The sequence below is a fragment of the Hyperoodon ampullatus genome (genome assembly GCF_949752795.1).
Source record: "Hyperoodon ampullatus genome assembly, chromosome: 6".
Classification (NCBI taxonomy): Eukaryota; Metazoa; Chordata; class Mammalia; order Artiodactyla; family Ziphiidae; genus Hyperoodon; species Hyperoodon ampullatus.
Window position 1 is genome coordinate 6,457,258 of NC_136919.1, and position 15,474 is coordinate 6,472,731.

The 15,474-nt window shown below is 41.1% G+C and overlaps 1 protein-coding gene across 1 annotated transcript in view; it reads left to right on the forward strand.

The window, feature by feature from the left end:
* Positions 1–15,474, forward strand: part of FNBP1 (formin binding protein 1) — a gene marked incomplete at its 3' end in the record, with an annotated part of 98,956 nt that overhangs the window by 4,319 nt on the left and 79,163 nt on the right. Inside the window, exon 2 of the mRNA XM_079707059.1 lies at positions 5,459–5,574. The remainder of the gene's footprint in view (positions 1–5,458; positions 5,575–15,474) is intronic.

Consider the following 15,474-nt stretch of genomic DNA (forward strand, 5'->3'; position numbering starts at 1 on the left):
TTTCACTGTGTTGGCATTTGTACTGATGGTGCAAAAGCAGTGGTGGGTAGGATGGCTGGTGCCTTAGCAGGAATCAGGGTGGTGGCTCCAAAATGTAGTAGAAGTTACTGAATTCTTCACCATTAGTTGTTTAAAAAAAAATCAGTTTTATTTTTATTTATTTATTTATTTATTTATTTATTTTGCGGTATGTGGGCCTCTCACTGTTGTGGCCTCTCCCGTTGCGGAGCACAGGCTCCGGACATGCAGGCTCAATGGCCATGGCTCATGGGCCAAGCCGCTCCGCGGCATGTGGGATCCTCCCAGACCGGGGCACGAACCCGTGTCCCCTGCATCGGCAGGCGGACTCTCAACCACTGCGCCACCAGGGAAGCCCCAGTTTTATTTTTAAATGTCCTTGATGAAACAGTAAAGATTATTAATTTTATTAAATCTCAACCTTTGAATATACATCATACATCTTTTTAATAGTGTGTGTGACAAGACAGACAGGAAGTATGCTTAAACCAAAATACTTAAGTGATTGTTTTGAGCTGGTCTAGCTGCTTTTATCATAGGACACCGTTTTTACTTCAAAGAACGATCGACAGACAAACTCTTGGGCATTTGGCAGACATTTTCTCAAAAATGAATGAAGTGAGCCTGTCACCTCAAGGAAACAACTGACAACATTTGTTGCCAATGATAAAATTCCAGCTTTTAAGTGGAAATTAGAATTTTGGAAAATGTGTACATGGCACTGTGAGCTTGACAGTTTCCAAATATTTAAAGACTCATCAGATAAGATAGGTAGTGAAATAAACGTGGAATTTTAAAATATTTTATACTGAAATGTGTCAACACTTGGAAGATCTGCATATATCAGTGAAATAATATTTTCCAAATGACCAATGCATAATGCACTCATACATAGGTAAAAGATCCATTCAAAGTGCAAGATAGACTAGTGCATTTTATTGTAACCAGTATGAAAAATTCATTGCCGTGGTTTCAGATTTCACATTGCAGCTAGCCTTTAAGAAACTACTATTTGTTGAGTTTGGGTATGGTGTCAAATAAGAACATCTGCAATTACCTAGAAAAGGCATTGAAATACTTCTCCACTTTCTAACTACATATCTGTGTGAAGTTGTATTTTTTGATGTACTTCCACCAAAGTAAAGACTCATAACAGACTAAATGTAAAAGAATATGAGAATCCAGCTGTCTTCTATTAAACCAGACATTAAAGAGATTTACAGAAATGTAAAACAGTGCCATTCTTCTCATTTTTTTGGTTTGTTTTGGAAAGTAAAGTTCCTAAAAATAAACAAAAAATTTAAAAAAATATATATGCTAGTTACATTAATATATAATGGATTTATTATTGTCTTTTTAAATGAATTGATAGGTATTTTAAAAATCTTTTAGTTTTTGATTTCTGATAGAGTAAATATTGATAGCTATAAACCATGTAAACAAAAGCTCTTTGGGGTCCTCAACAATTTTTTAAAAATTAATTAATTAATTAATTAATTTATGGCTGCATTGGGTCTTTGTTGCTGTGCGTGGTCTCTAGTTGAGGCGAGTGAGGGCTACTCTTTGTTGTGTTGCGCAGGCTTCTCGTTGCGGTGGCTTTTCTTGTTGCGGAGCACGGGCTCTAGGCACGTGGGCTTCAGTAGTTGTGGCTTGTGGGCTCAGTAGTTGTGGCGCATGGGCTCTAGAGCACAGGCTCAGTAGTTGTGGCACACGGGCTTAGTTGCTCCGCGGCATGTGGGATCTTCCCGGACCAGGGCTCGAAAGCGTGTCCCCTGCATTGGCACATGGATTCTTAACCACTGAGCCACCAGGGAAGCCCTCCTCAACGATTTTTAAGAGGGCAAAGGAGTCTTCAAAACTGTCATCATGTGACATTAAACAGGAAGGGATGCATTTCTCTCTCTCTTTCTCTCCCTCTCCATCCCTCCCTCCCTCCCTGTCTTTAATTGAGGTATAATTCACAGATAATGGAAAGGACTCATTTTTGATAGCGGTACCATCCCCAAAGTAGCAAAGGTTATTTTTAAAAACACCACTTAAAATATTTGCTGACAAAAGCGTCTTTTTAAGATTTGGAGGTTTTTTTCCATTAAGTTTTCCACATTTTAGTCAAGAATGTAAGTGGGTTGATTAGTTTTTCATCTGTTTTGAATTTTCTCGTAGCTGCTGTCAAGAAAGTCCATGTTGTGGCCATCCATGTGACAGCAGCAGTAAAGTCTGGTGACATTGGAGATGTTTTAATGTAGCATAAAAAAGAACTATGCTATATTCACAAGCAAGTACTAGTTTATTTGTTACTGAGTCAGGTTTTTTATTATTAAGATCTTCTATCTCACTTGGACCCTGTTATTTTAGTAAGTGCTTTATTATAGCTTGCAGAATGTTCTTGAATACAGATAACTTTATTGAAAACATATTGTTGGTTTGAGGCCTGTAATTTTTAAGGTGGACTCAATTCAAATGTAGATTTTAAAAAAAGTGTTTTGATCTCAAAAGCTGTTGCTTTATATTATACATATTAGGGCTAAAAAGAATTGCAAAGTAATATAATAAGGAAAAATATGAACTTAGGTTGTTAGCAGGACAAGGGTGAAATCTAAGAGCAGACTATCTTAGTAAGTCTTCAAGGAAACATCTATAAACATCTATAGATGTTTATAACATCTATAACTGCTAAAAATCGTAAGGCTCTGGAGACAGGAAATTATACAGAGAGAGGGCTCTCAAACGGAGGGAGGTGTGTGAAAAGGAATTTTAAATAAATAAGGTCAATATGAAACTATATTAACAAAGGGTTACCGATTAGCAGAGAGCTTTAAAGAAGCCTTGCTCTATACAACTAGGAATGATTGTAATCATTACTTGAACTTTTGTATATTTGCTCTCTCAAGTAGTTTAAAGAGATCTACAGTCTTGTTTACACTATAAATTTGCCTGACAACCCTTGACCTTATAGGTAACATAAATAAATAACATTCTTTTTTTTTTTTTAATAAATTTATTTATTTATTTTGGCTGCGTTGGGTCTTTGTTGCTGCACGTGGGCTTTTTCTGGTTGTGGCGAGCGGGGGCTACTCTTCGTTGCGGTGCGCGGGCTTCTCGTTGCGGTGGCTTCTCTTGTTGCAGAGCACGGGCTCTAGGCGCACGGGCTTCAGTAGTTGCAGCATGTGGGCTCAGTAGTTGTGGCTCATGGGCTCTAGAGTGCAGGCTCAGTAGTTGTGGCGCACGGGCTTAGTTGCTCTGTGGCATATGGGATCTTCCCGGACCAGGGCTCAAACCCGTGTCCCCTGCATTGGCAGGCGGATTCTTAACCACTGCGCCACCGGGGAAGCCCCAATAAATAACATTCTTGAGCAGTGTTTCTTGAAATGAAATCTCAGAGTTTGTGGAATATGTTATTGAGGACCAAGAATCAATGAAAATCTTAAATGGTCTCTGATTTTTTATGATAATATTAGAAATTATTAGGTATAAAGGTAAACATTGTACAGTGATTACTTTCAATTAGAAAATATTCTTGTAAAAGAAAGCCTGAATTTCTTAAGTTGAGGTTTCTCAAACTGTTCTGTAGGCCTGGGCAGGAGTAAGGTTGAGGAAATTATTTTTCTTCAGAGGAGGGTTTCTCTTGTGCAGCTTGCAGGATCTTAGTTCCCCAACCAGGGATGGAACCCATGCCCCCTGCAGTGGAAGCGCAGAGTCCTAAGCAGTGGACCGCCAGGGAATTCCCAGGGTTTCTCAAGTTTGAGAAAAAAAGTGTCTTGACTCTGCCACCCTCCTGCTCTAAGTCAAGTATATGGAACGTTTTCTCATGTTACAGTTGGCACTGCTTTGAATGGAAAATAGAATCAAAGCACAATGATAGATTTAAAATTGAAGATGCTGGATCTAAACAATAAGCTGAAGGATGATGATGAATGTATATGGTGGCTTTGTGTTTTTATATTTGACTTGGCGTTTTTCCATTTTACATGATCCTCACGACCGATTTCTCAAATTAGGCAGGGATTCTATCTTCATCTTGTAGGTGGATGACTAAAACCTTGAGATGTTCCATGGCCTTTCTCTGCAAAGTCCCAGAGCTGGGGCTAGAACCTCATCCTCTATTACTGTTACCTCTCATGAGGAGACTTTCACCTTTGCAAATTCTCTCTTCCCCAGTGTTGTGCTAACACCCCACCTTCGTAGGTCCTTCTGGGCTCTCCTCCCTGGGCTTGGCCCACTTTATGAATTCAGTGCAGAGCTGCAGCCGACTCTGGGGTTCTGATCCTTGGCTATTGTTTCAGATCTTCCAGCTCCCTGGCCTCCGTCCTTGAGCCCTGAATCCATCTGTGTTTCCAACTCTCTTCTGGACATGTCAGTCCCTGACTCCACATGTCACTTCACCCCAAACTGCTGCCCCTCCGCCTGTGTACTCACAGGAAGCAGAACCAAGGAGTCGCCCTAGAATCCTCCCCTCTCCTGCATATCCCTTCCAGCCTCCCCAACCAATCAGTCACTAAGACTAGCTGATTCTTTGTTCATGGTCTATAAAATCCTCCCCTCTGCTCCCAGTTTCTCTGCTTTGGACTATTGAACAGTCCCCTGACATCCAGCTGCTGGTGATGCTAAACATGTCTCTGGTGTGCCACTCCCTTTGCGAGCCCTTCAGCGGCTCACTTGTGCCCACCAGAGAGTCTAGACACCTTAACTCGGCATTCAAGGCCCTGGGTGATCAGGCCCGGACCCTCTAGTTCCGTCACCCACCGCCACTCATTCCCTTGTGCCCTACCCCCACCTTGAGCTCCAGCAGGGCCGGTGCCCCTGATTCCTGGGCCTCTCCCTGCCTTTGCATTAGGGGTGGCTGGAATACCTACCCGCTCTCTTCCAGACTGGGAATCTTGAGGCAGCCTGTACATCGTGGCTATAATTCTCTTCTTTCTTGTTCCCCAGCCCCAAGCACCATTCCTGGCAAATAGTGTAGGCTTGATGCATGGTTGAATGTTGGAATGAAGTCCGCATGAGTCATTTGTTTGAAGAAAGCAGTATTTTGTAACTCTTCTTCCTGCCATTTCCTTGCCCCAAATTTCAGTGAGCTTATCCTGAATGCTAACTCAGAGATAACAGTTAAGGTGCTAATAGTGTGACTGAGTTGACACGGGAGTGTGTTTCATCTCTCAGTTTTTGCTTTGCGCTAGGACATTAAATACATCCAAGCACCATGTTTCAAACAGGAATAGGGGACGTGAGCAGAGGGGTCAGAGTTCAATATCTCAGGCAGTTTTCAAACCAAATTTGGTAATGTTGATTTAAAATTTGCTCAGCGAAAAAGCACCCAAGTACGATCATGGAAAATGTTAGAACTGCTTTCTACGTACTGATTTATTGTTGAGAGAATTGTTCACTGAAGTTACGTTAATCACAGAGAAAGATTACAAGCTCTCCCTTTGTTTTTTATTAACAGGATCAATTTGACAACTTAGAAAAACACACACAGTGGGGAATTGATATTCTTGAGAAATACATCAAATTTGTAAAGGAAAGGACAGAGATTGAACTCAGCTATGCAAAGCAACTCAGGTAAGTTGATATTGAGTAAGGTTGTTTGTTAACTGCAGAATGGATGTAAAGATAATTTATATCCTCATTTTATACTATAAATGTATAATCCTTTAAGTATTTCTTTTCCCTTTTCATGTAAGCTTATATTTCAGTAGAAGCAATTGTTTAATATTGAAAATTATTTTTTAGAGGACAGTAAACATAAAAACCAAGTTAGTGCTTTTAGGCTCTGTTTCTTTTTTTTTAATTTTTAAATTTAATTTTATTTATTTTTTTATACAGTAGGTTCTTATTGGTCATCAATTTTATACACATCAGTGTATACATGTCAATCCCAGTCGCCCAATTCAGCACACCACCATCCCCACCACCCCTGTGGCTTTCCCCCCTTGGTGTCCATACATTTGTTCTCTACATCTGTGTCTCAACTTCTACCCTGCAGACCGGTTCATCTGTACCATTTTTCTAGGTTCCACATACATGCGTTAATATACGATATTTGTTTTTCCCTTTCTGACTTACTTCACTGTGTATGACAGTCTCTAGATCCATCCACGTCTCAACAAATGACTCAATTTCATTCCTTTTTATGGCTGAGTAATATTCCATTGTATATATGTACCACAACTTCTTTAACCATTCGTCTGTCGATGGGCATTTAGGTTGCTTCCATGACCTGGCTATTGTAAATAGTGCTGCAATGAACATTGGGGTGCATGTGTCTTTTTGAATTATGGTTTTCTCTGGGTATATGCCCAGTAGTGGGATTGCTGGATCATATGGTAATTCTATATTTAGTTTTTTAAGGAACCTCCATACTATTGTCCATAGTGGCTGTATCAATTTACATTCCCACCAACAGTGCAAGAGGGTTCCCTTTTCTCCACGCGCTCTCCAGCATTTGTTGTTTGTAGATTTTCTGATGCTACCCATTCTAACTGGTGTGAGGTGATACCTCATTGTAGTTTTGATTTGCATTTCTCTAATAATTAGTGATGTTGAGCAGCTTTTCATGTGCTTCTTGGCCATCTATATGTCTTCTTTCGAGAAATGTCTATTTAGGTCTTCTGCCCATTTTTGGATTGGGTTGTTTGTTTGTTTAATATTGAGCTGCATGAGCTGTTTATATATTTTGGAGATTAATCCTTTGTCCGTTGATTCATTTGCAAATATTTTCTCCCATTCTGAGGGTTGTCTTTTCATCTTGTTTATAGTTTCCTTTGCTTTGCAAAAGCTTTTAAGTTTCGTTAGGTCTCATTTGTTTTTATTTCCATTATTCTAGGAGGTGGATCAAAAAAGATCTTGCTGTGATTTATGTCAAAGAGTGTTCCTCCTATGTTTTCCTCTAAGAGTTTTATAGTTCCGGTCTTACACTTAGGTCTCGAATCCATTTTGAGTTTATTTTTGTGTATGGTGTTAGGGAGTGTTCTAATTTCATTCTTTTACATGTAGCTGTCCAGTCTTCCCAGCACCACTTATTGAAGAGACTGTCTTGTCTTCATTGTATATCCTTGCCTCCTTTGTCATAGATTAGTTGACCATAGGTGTGTGGGTTTATCTCTGGGCTTTCTATCTTGTTCCATTGATCTATGTTTCTGTTTTTGTGCCAGTACCATATTGTCTTGATTACTGTAGCTTTGTAGTATAGTCTGAAGTCAGGGAGTGTGATTCCTCCAGCTCCGTTTTTTTCCCTCAAGACTGCTTTGGCTATTCGGGATCTTTTGTGTCTCCATACAAATTTTAAGATTTTTTGTTCTAGTTCCGTAAAAAATGCCATTGGTAATTTAATAGGGATTGCATTGAATCTGTAGATTGCTTTGGGTAGTATAGTCATTTTCACAATATTGATTCTTCCAAGCCAAGAATATGGTATATCTCTCCATCTGTTGGTATCATCTTTAATTTCTTTCATCAGTGTCTTATAGTATTCTGCATACAGGTCTTTTGTCTCCCTAGGTAGGTTTATTCCTAGGTATTTTATTCTTTTTGTTGCAGTGGTAAATGGGAGTGTTTCCTTAATTTCTCTTGCAGATTTTTCATCATTAGTGTATAGGAATGCAAGAGATTTCTGTGCATTAATTTTGTATCCTGCAACTTTACCAAATTCATTGATTAGCTCTAGTAGTTTTCTGGTGGCATTATTAGGATTCTCTATGTGTAGTATCATGTCATCTGCAAACAGTGACAGTTTTACTTCTTCTTTTCCAATTTGTATTCCTTTTATTTCTTTTTCTTCTCTGATTGCCGTGGCTAGGACTTCCAAAGCTATGTTGAATAATAGTGGTAAGAGTGGACATCCTTGTCTTGTTCCTGATCTTAGAGGAAATGGATTCAGTTTTTCACCATTGAGAATGATGTTTGCTGTGGGTTTGTTGTATATGGCCTTTACTATGTTGAGGTAGGTTCCCTCTATGCCCACTTTCTTGAGAGTTTTTATCATAAATTGGTGTTGAATTTTGTCAGAAGCTTTTTCTTCATCTATTGAGACGATCATATGGTTTTTCTCCTTCAATTTGTTAATATGGTTTATCACATTGATTGATTTGCATATATTGAAGAATCCTTGCATCCCTGGGTAAATCCCACTTGATCATGGTGTATGATCCTTTTAATGTGTTGTTGGATTCTGTTTGCTAGTATTTTGTTGAGGATTTTTGCATCTATATTCATTAGTGATATTAGTCTGTAATTTTCTTTTTTTGTAGTATCTTTGTCTGGTTTTGGTATCAGGGTGATGGTGGCCTCATAGAATGAGTTTGGGAGTGTTCCTTCCTCTGCAATTTTTTGGAAGAGCTTGAGAAGGATAGGTGTTAGCTCTTCTCTAAATGTTTGATAGAATTCACCTGTGAAGCCATCTGGTCCTGGACTTTTGTTTGTTGGAAATTTTTTTTTTTTTTGGGGGGTGGTACGCAGGCCTCTCACTGTTGTGGCCTCTCCCGCTGCGGAGCACGGGCTCCAGATGCGCAGGCTCAGCGGCCATGGCTCACGGGCCCAGCCGCTCCACAGCATGTGGGATCCTCCCGGACCAGGGCACGAACCTGCGTCTTCTGCATCGGCAGGCGGACTCTCAACCACTGCGCCACCAGGGAAGCCCTAAATAAATTATTCTTAAATTTACTTAATAAGAATTTAATAAGTAAATTTATTTTTATAAATAAATTTTATTCCAGATGAATTTCTGGTGCCCTGTATGTGTATCAGCCTCATTATCACTTTAAGGCTTTTAAAACTGAAAGTGTGAATGGAGAATGAGCTGCTTTGTGTTGATTATTTAAACATTGCACTGTCATAAAATATTGTCTCTCATGTGGAAATGGGTTACCTAACAGCTTTAGGCGAAGTAAGGTCTCATCTAATGGATTTCTCTATATTTGTTGTATTCTTTTTCTCTTAGCCTGGTCTCTTCTTTCCTGGTGCCTTATCCACTGTCTTGTTTTGCTTTGGAGGTTTGTCATGGGATGTCATTAAGTCAGTTCTCAGCAAATTTCTCCATCAGTTCTATGTCATGAAGGGAAGGTGCTTTCTTTGTTTCCCTCTGGGAAGCATCTGGCTCCCTGCACTTTCTCATCCCCCTCTATGAGGGGAGTGATATTTAGGTAACAAAATTGGAGGCTATTGGAAAAGACTCCAAATCCCAGTAATAGGTGTGGGATAACATTTAATAGCTCTCCATCGACCGTTTTACCCTGTTCTGGATCATGTTTCATGACTTGAAATAGAGTAGCGGTATTACTGCTATGATGGTAATCTCTTAGGAAGTCCTTTTCCTGAGATTTAAATGTTAACATTTGTTTCATCACATCCCTGCAAAGTATCTAAATTTGTGCTTATTGGGAGAAGTTGATAAAAAAAAGATTATGAGTAACTGAAGACAATTTAAGACAATTACTAATCCTTTGGAGGTGTTTTCTACAATTACTAATCCTTTGGAGTTGTTTTCTACAGTTACTAATCCTTTAGAGGTGTTTTCTACAATTACTAATCCTTTGGAGGTGTTTTCTAATCCTTTGGACTGAGATCTGGGTAGGGCCCTTGATGCTGATGAGTAATCATACTCTGCCCTTTGTTGATTTGCTTTCCCACTTGCCTGCGTCTTTCATAGCTTCTCTTTCCACAAACCCCAACACCTCCCTTCCCATCCTCACCACTTGCTTCCTACTTCACTGAGAAAATTGAAGCAGATAGAGGAAAACACCCTCAGACTCTCAGGCCCTGTAACCCATCTGTCAGCATCTGTTCCCACACCTGGATGCCCCCTCCCTCTGATGCTCCTGGCTGAATCCAAGCCCTCCTCTTGCACACTAGATCTTCCCCCATCTCTCCGACTCCAGAGCTCTGTTCCCACTAGTTTTCCTCTGTCTCCTATGTTATCAAGGCTTTACTTTCTACTGGATTATTCCCATGGTCACAAAAATGTACCACTGTCTCCCATCATTAAAAAACAAACAAGAAAACAAAACTTCTCTTGAGCTCACTTCCCCCACGAGCTGCCACCATTCCTTTGCCTTCCTTTGCAGCAAACCTCCCCAACAATGTCTCTCCAGTTCCCCTCCTCCCCCTATTAAGCTCACCTGCACCTCTGCACCAGAACAGCTCCTCGGGGCACCAGTGCCCTTCATCCTGTCCCACCCAGTCGCCTGTCCTCAGTCCTCACCGCCCTTGACCCCTCAGCATCTTTGAAGGGGTGGATGCTCCCTCCTCGAAACACTTTGCTCGCTTGGCCTCGGAAACCCCAGTCTCTTGGCTTCCTTTCTGTCTCACCAGAAGCTCTTCAGAAGCTCTGCTCAACCCCCTTCGCGGTTCCTCCTCTCCTTCTGCCACTTCACCCCGATGTGCCCCGGCACCCAGTCCTCCGTCATCTTCCCTTCTCTATTTATACTCTCCTGGTGATGGCTTTAAGTACGATCTCTACGGCAACAGATATGTCTCCAAGCTTGACCTCTGTCCTGAACTCCAGAAACAGGTTACTCAGAATCTGCATTTCCGGTGCTTCCCTGGTGGCGCAGTGGTTGTGAGTCCACCTGCCAATGCAGGGGACATGGGTTTGAGCCCTGGTCCAGGAAGATCCCACATGCCATGGAGCAATTGAGCCTGTGTGCCACAGCTACTGAGCCTGCGTGCTACAATTACTGAAGCCTGCGCGCCTAGAGCCCATGCTCCACAACAAGAGAAGCCACCGCAATGAGAAGCCCGTGCACGGCAACGAAGAGTAGCCCCCACTCGCCGCAGCTAGAGAAAGCCCACGTGCAGCAACGAAGACCCAACGCAGCCAAAAAACAAACAAAAAAATCCCAACAAAATCTGCGTCTCCGCAGCCCGGCTCCCCGCAACTCCCCGGCTCGGCTCGAGGGCAGCTGCATCCTTCCTTGCTTGGGTCAAAAACTCCAGAGTCATCTTTGGCTTTTGTCTTTCTCCCACACTCCCCCGCCCCCATCGGGAAGTCCTGGTGCCTCTGCTTTCCAGATTGATCCAGGATCCCTGCCCTTCTCAGCACCTCCACTGCTGGCATTGTGGTCCAAGTCCCCATCACCTCTTACCTGGCTTACTATGAGTCTTCTAACTGGTTTCTTATTCCTCCCTTATTTCCTACTGTCCGTCTTTTCCACAAGACAGCCAGATCACAGTACTCCTCGTTCAAAACACCAACGTCTCCCCATTTCCCTCGAAGTAAATCGAATATCCTTACAGTGGATGTCCTACAAAGCCCTACATGAATGGGTCTCTCTACCTCTCAGACATTATCTCTTTCTCTCTCTCCCTTCTTTTCTCTGCTCTAACAGAATTGGCCTCCTTGCTGTATCTTGTACGTGCCAGGCATGCTGTCACCCCAGGGATGCTGCATTGGCCTTTCATATAGATGTCGCCTAGAGGTTCATCCCCCAGGATCCATGTGGCTGACTCCCTCACCTCCTTCAAGTCTTTGCTCCCTGCTGGACTTTTCGGTTTTTCCAAAGCACTGATAACTTTCTAACATTATGTAATCTTCTTATATATTGTGTTGTTCATTGACTTCTGCTCCCTCCCTGCTAGAATATAAGCCTCTCAAGGGCAGGGCTCTTTGCGCTGTGTTCACTAATGAATCCCTGTAGTATGGAACAGTGCATAAAATAGGTGCTTAGTAAATAGCTGTAGAAAGAGTGAATCAACAGGGAACAGGTCTACAATATTTGGTCAGCACTGCTTCAAGGAGAATTATGTGTTTGCACAGGCCTATGGGAGCTGATGAAGGTTTAAAAACAAACAGAACAACTAATAATGTGTCAACAGAGTTGGGGGCGGGGGGACTCTAGTGAATGAGACACAGGAAGTGCCTGAGCCTGAGGGACTCACCTTCTCACTATGGAAAAAAGACTACATGCAAATAAGCAAGGCAGTAAATCATTTAAAGATAGCATTTATCACCCCGAATAAGTAAAACCAGTGATGCATTAGAACATGATGGGGGGCAAGGCTTACTTAGCCTGACTGGCCAGGGAAATCCATTGCTTGAGAACTGACAAGGAGAAAGCAGGCATGCAAAGATCTGAGAGCAGTTCTTCCAGGCCAAGGAATTAGTGAGTGCAAAGGTCCTGAGGTGGGGACATGTTCAAGGAATGGAAAGACCAGTGTGACTGGAGCATATTCAACAAAGACTTGCTTAAAACATCAATGTGATGTTGAAAAACCATCATGGTCTCTTTGGGGAGTTGTCTGTCGTTAAATAATTTCTTTTCTGCATTAGAGGAAAAAAAACTTTAACTTATTTTAGACATGAAAGATGATAATTAGGGCTTTGATTTCTGTAGGTCAGTGGTTAACAAACTACTGGCCATGGCCATGGCCAAACCCATCACTGCCTGGTTTTGTAAACAGTTTTATTGGAATACAGGTGCATCCATTCATTTATGTATTGTCCATGGCTGCTTTTGCAGCCCCATGACTATGGGGCGGCAAGTCTAAAATATTTACAAGTCTAAAATATTTACTGTCTGGCCCTTTATAAATTTGCTTTTATATATAAGCATATACATATATATGTGCTTATATATAAGTTTGCTGACCCCTGCTATAGTTATTATCCATTCAAGACAGCATAGGGTCAAATTCTTAATACAATCTTTTTTTTTTTTTAAGATTTATTTATTATTTATTTTTGGCTGCATCGGGTCTTAGTTGTAGCACGCAGGATCTTCGTTGAGGCATGTGGGATCTTTCATTGTGCTGTGTGGGCTTCTCTCTAGTTGTGACGTGTCGGTTTTCTCTTCTCTAGTTGTGGCGCTCAGGCTCCAGGGCGCGTGTAATCTGTAGTTGTGATGCGCAGGTTCTAGAGCATGTGGGCTCTGTAGTTTGGGCTCACGGGCTCTAGTTGAGGTGCATGAGCTCAGTACTTGTGGCACAGGAGCTTAGTTGCCCCGTGGCCTGTGGGATCTTAGTTCCCTGACTGGGGATTGAACCCATGTCCCCTGCATTGGAAGGCGGATTCTTTACCACTGGACCACCAGGAAAGTCCCAAATTCTTAATATAATCTTTTTTAAATTTTTTATTTTTTATTTACGGCTGCATTTGGTCTTCGTTGCTGCGCGTGGGCTTTCTCTAGTTGTGGCGAGTGGGAGCTACTCTTCATTGCGGTGCGCGGGCTTCTCATTGTGGTGGCTTCTCTTGTTGTGGAACACGGGCTCTAGGCTCGCGGGCTTCAGTAGTTGTGGCTCATGGGCTTAGTTGCTCCGTGGCATGTGGGATCTTCCCGGACCAGGGCTTGAACCCATGTCCCCTACATTGGCAGGTGGCTTCTTAACCACTGCGCCACCAGGGAAGTCCCCTTAATATAATCTTAAAACATCTTACATGACCTATATAAGAGAACCAACTACTGATTGCCCCTTAGCAACTGTTTCTTTAAAAATAAACAGGACTTCCCTTGTGGCACAGTGGTTAAGAAGCAGGCAACTACAGAAAGCCTGCCCTCAGCAACGAAGACCCAATGCAGCCAAAACAAACAAACAAACAAACAAATAAACAAAAACAAAACAAACTAAATTATTTGTTATGACCAGGTAATGAATTCATATGATTAAAACTTCTAAAGTTACAAAATGGTTTACAGTGGTGTGTCCCTTCTCTTACCCCTGTTCCCAGGGACAATAAATGTTATCTGTCTCTTACGTATCCTTCCAGGGAGATATTATGGATACACAGGCAAGGAAGTGTGTTTTCTTCCTTGCTTCCCCAGCAGTTCAGTGTGCCCTTGCCTTTCTGCATCCTGGAAATTATTCCGAGAGTTCATTTTTATTTTTTACAGCTATACAGTGATGCACTGAATTGGTGGATATGTTGTTTCCAATTGTTTGCAACTCTGAACAAAGTTGCACTGGATAACCTTGAATGATACACTTGGGCAAGCATATTTAGAGAATAAGTTCCTAAAAGCAGCACTTTGGTTCTGGTAGAATTTGCCAAGTTGCCCTTCTCGGAAGTTGTGACCCTTATCACCATTTCAGAGTGCGTGGCGGCGGTGCTACTGGCCTTGACCCTCAATGCTTCCTGTTACCCATCCTTTTTATCTTTGCCGATTTGTTAAGTAAAAATTGCCAAGTCTGAAAGGTAATTTGTGTTTCTCTTAGCATGAATGAGGTTGAGTATGTTTTTATACATTTGAGCCGTTTGTACTTTCTTCTTGATGAACCATTCTTGTCCTGGTCAATTTTTTTTTTTAATTGGATCTCATTGTAAATAAAAGGTAACTGTGTAAAAGTCATTTTATAAAATATGTTGCATATTGTATATGCAAGGTATTAAATTTAAATTTACTTGAACAATTAAAAAGATTTTATTAAAGTGAAACTGAAGGATTTAGCGAATTTGAAATATTAAACAAATTCTTATAAGGTTTAGCAAAAAGATTATGAAAAATGTGTAGGGTGTCATTCCTGTTATTTGTTTTTGTTTTTGTTTTAACTCATGTTGTAATTTTAAACAGGCTCAATTGACTCACACTGCTAGGAAAGATAAAGAAAATGGTATTTACCTGTTTTACTTCCTCTCCTAATTGAGTTATATAATTTAGTCTGTAACATGAGTCTCACAGTTAATTTGTCTTAATTATAGATTTATGCTCATCACCATTCCTTCTACCACAGCCTCTCTACTTGTTCGTTGGCCTCAAGAAAAATAGGGTTATTTTCCCCCTATAGGAGCCTGTGGCATAATCCTCCAGTTCTTTCTTGTTTGAGAATGCCACTATACAGTCATCCCTCAGAATCCGTGGGGGATTGGTTCCAGGAACACCACCCCCTGCCCCCGCCCGCCTCGGATACCAAAATCTGAAGATGCTCAAGTCCCTTATATAACATGGCATAGTATTTGTGTATAATCTGCACACATCCTTCTGTATACTTTAAATCATCTCTTGATTACTTATAATACCTAATACAATGTAAATGCTGTGTAAACAGTTGCCATCATGAAGTAAATTCACGTGTTGCTTTTTGGAACTTTCTGGAATTTTCCCCCCAATTTTTTTGATCCACAGTTGGTTGACTCTGTGGATGTAGACCCCACAGATGTGGAGGGTAGACTGCACTTAACAACAATTTGACTTGATTATTCTCTGGTCATACTTTTCTCTCCAAACTTTGTCGCTGCATTGTCTTCTCGTTGAAAAGTCTGGGGCCAGCCAAATTTTTATTCTTTGTAGGTGACTTGCTTTTTTGACTCTGTATGTGAAGAATTTTTTGTTCCACTGAGCAGTTTGATAACTTTACCAAGCAATGTCTTGTGGTTGATCACTCTTTGTCAATTTCCCTTTCATATGAAAAGTCAATAATTTATTTCAGGGGAACTTTCTTCAATTATATCTGAATTTTTTTCTATTCTACTTATTGGGTCATATGCTTCAGAGATCCATTTTCCTTATGTTACAGCATCTTGTTCTTCATATC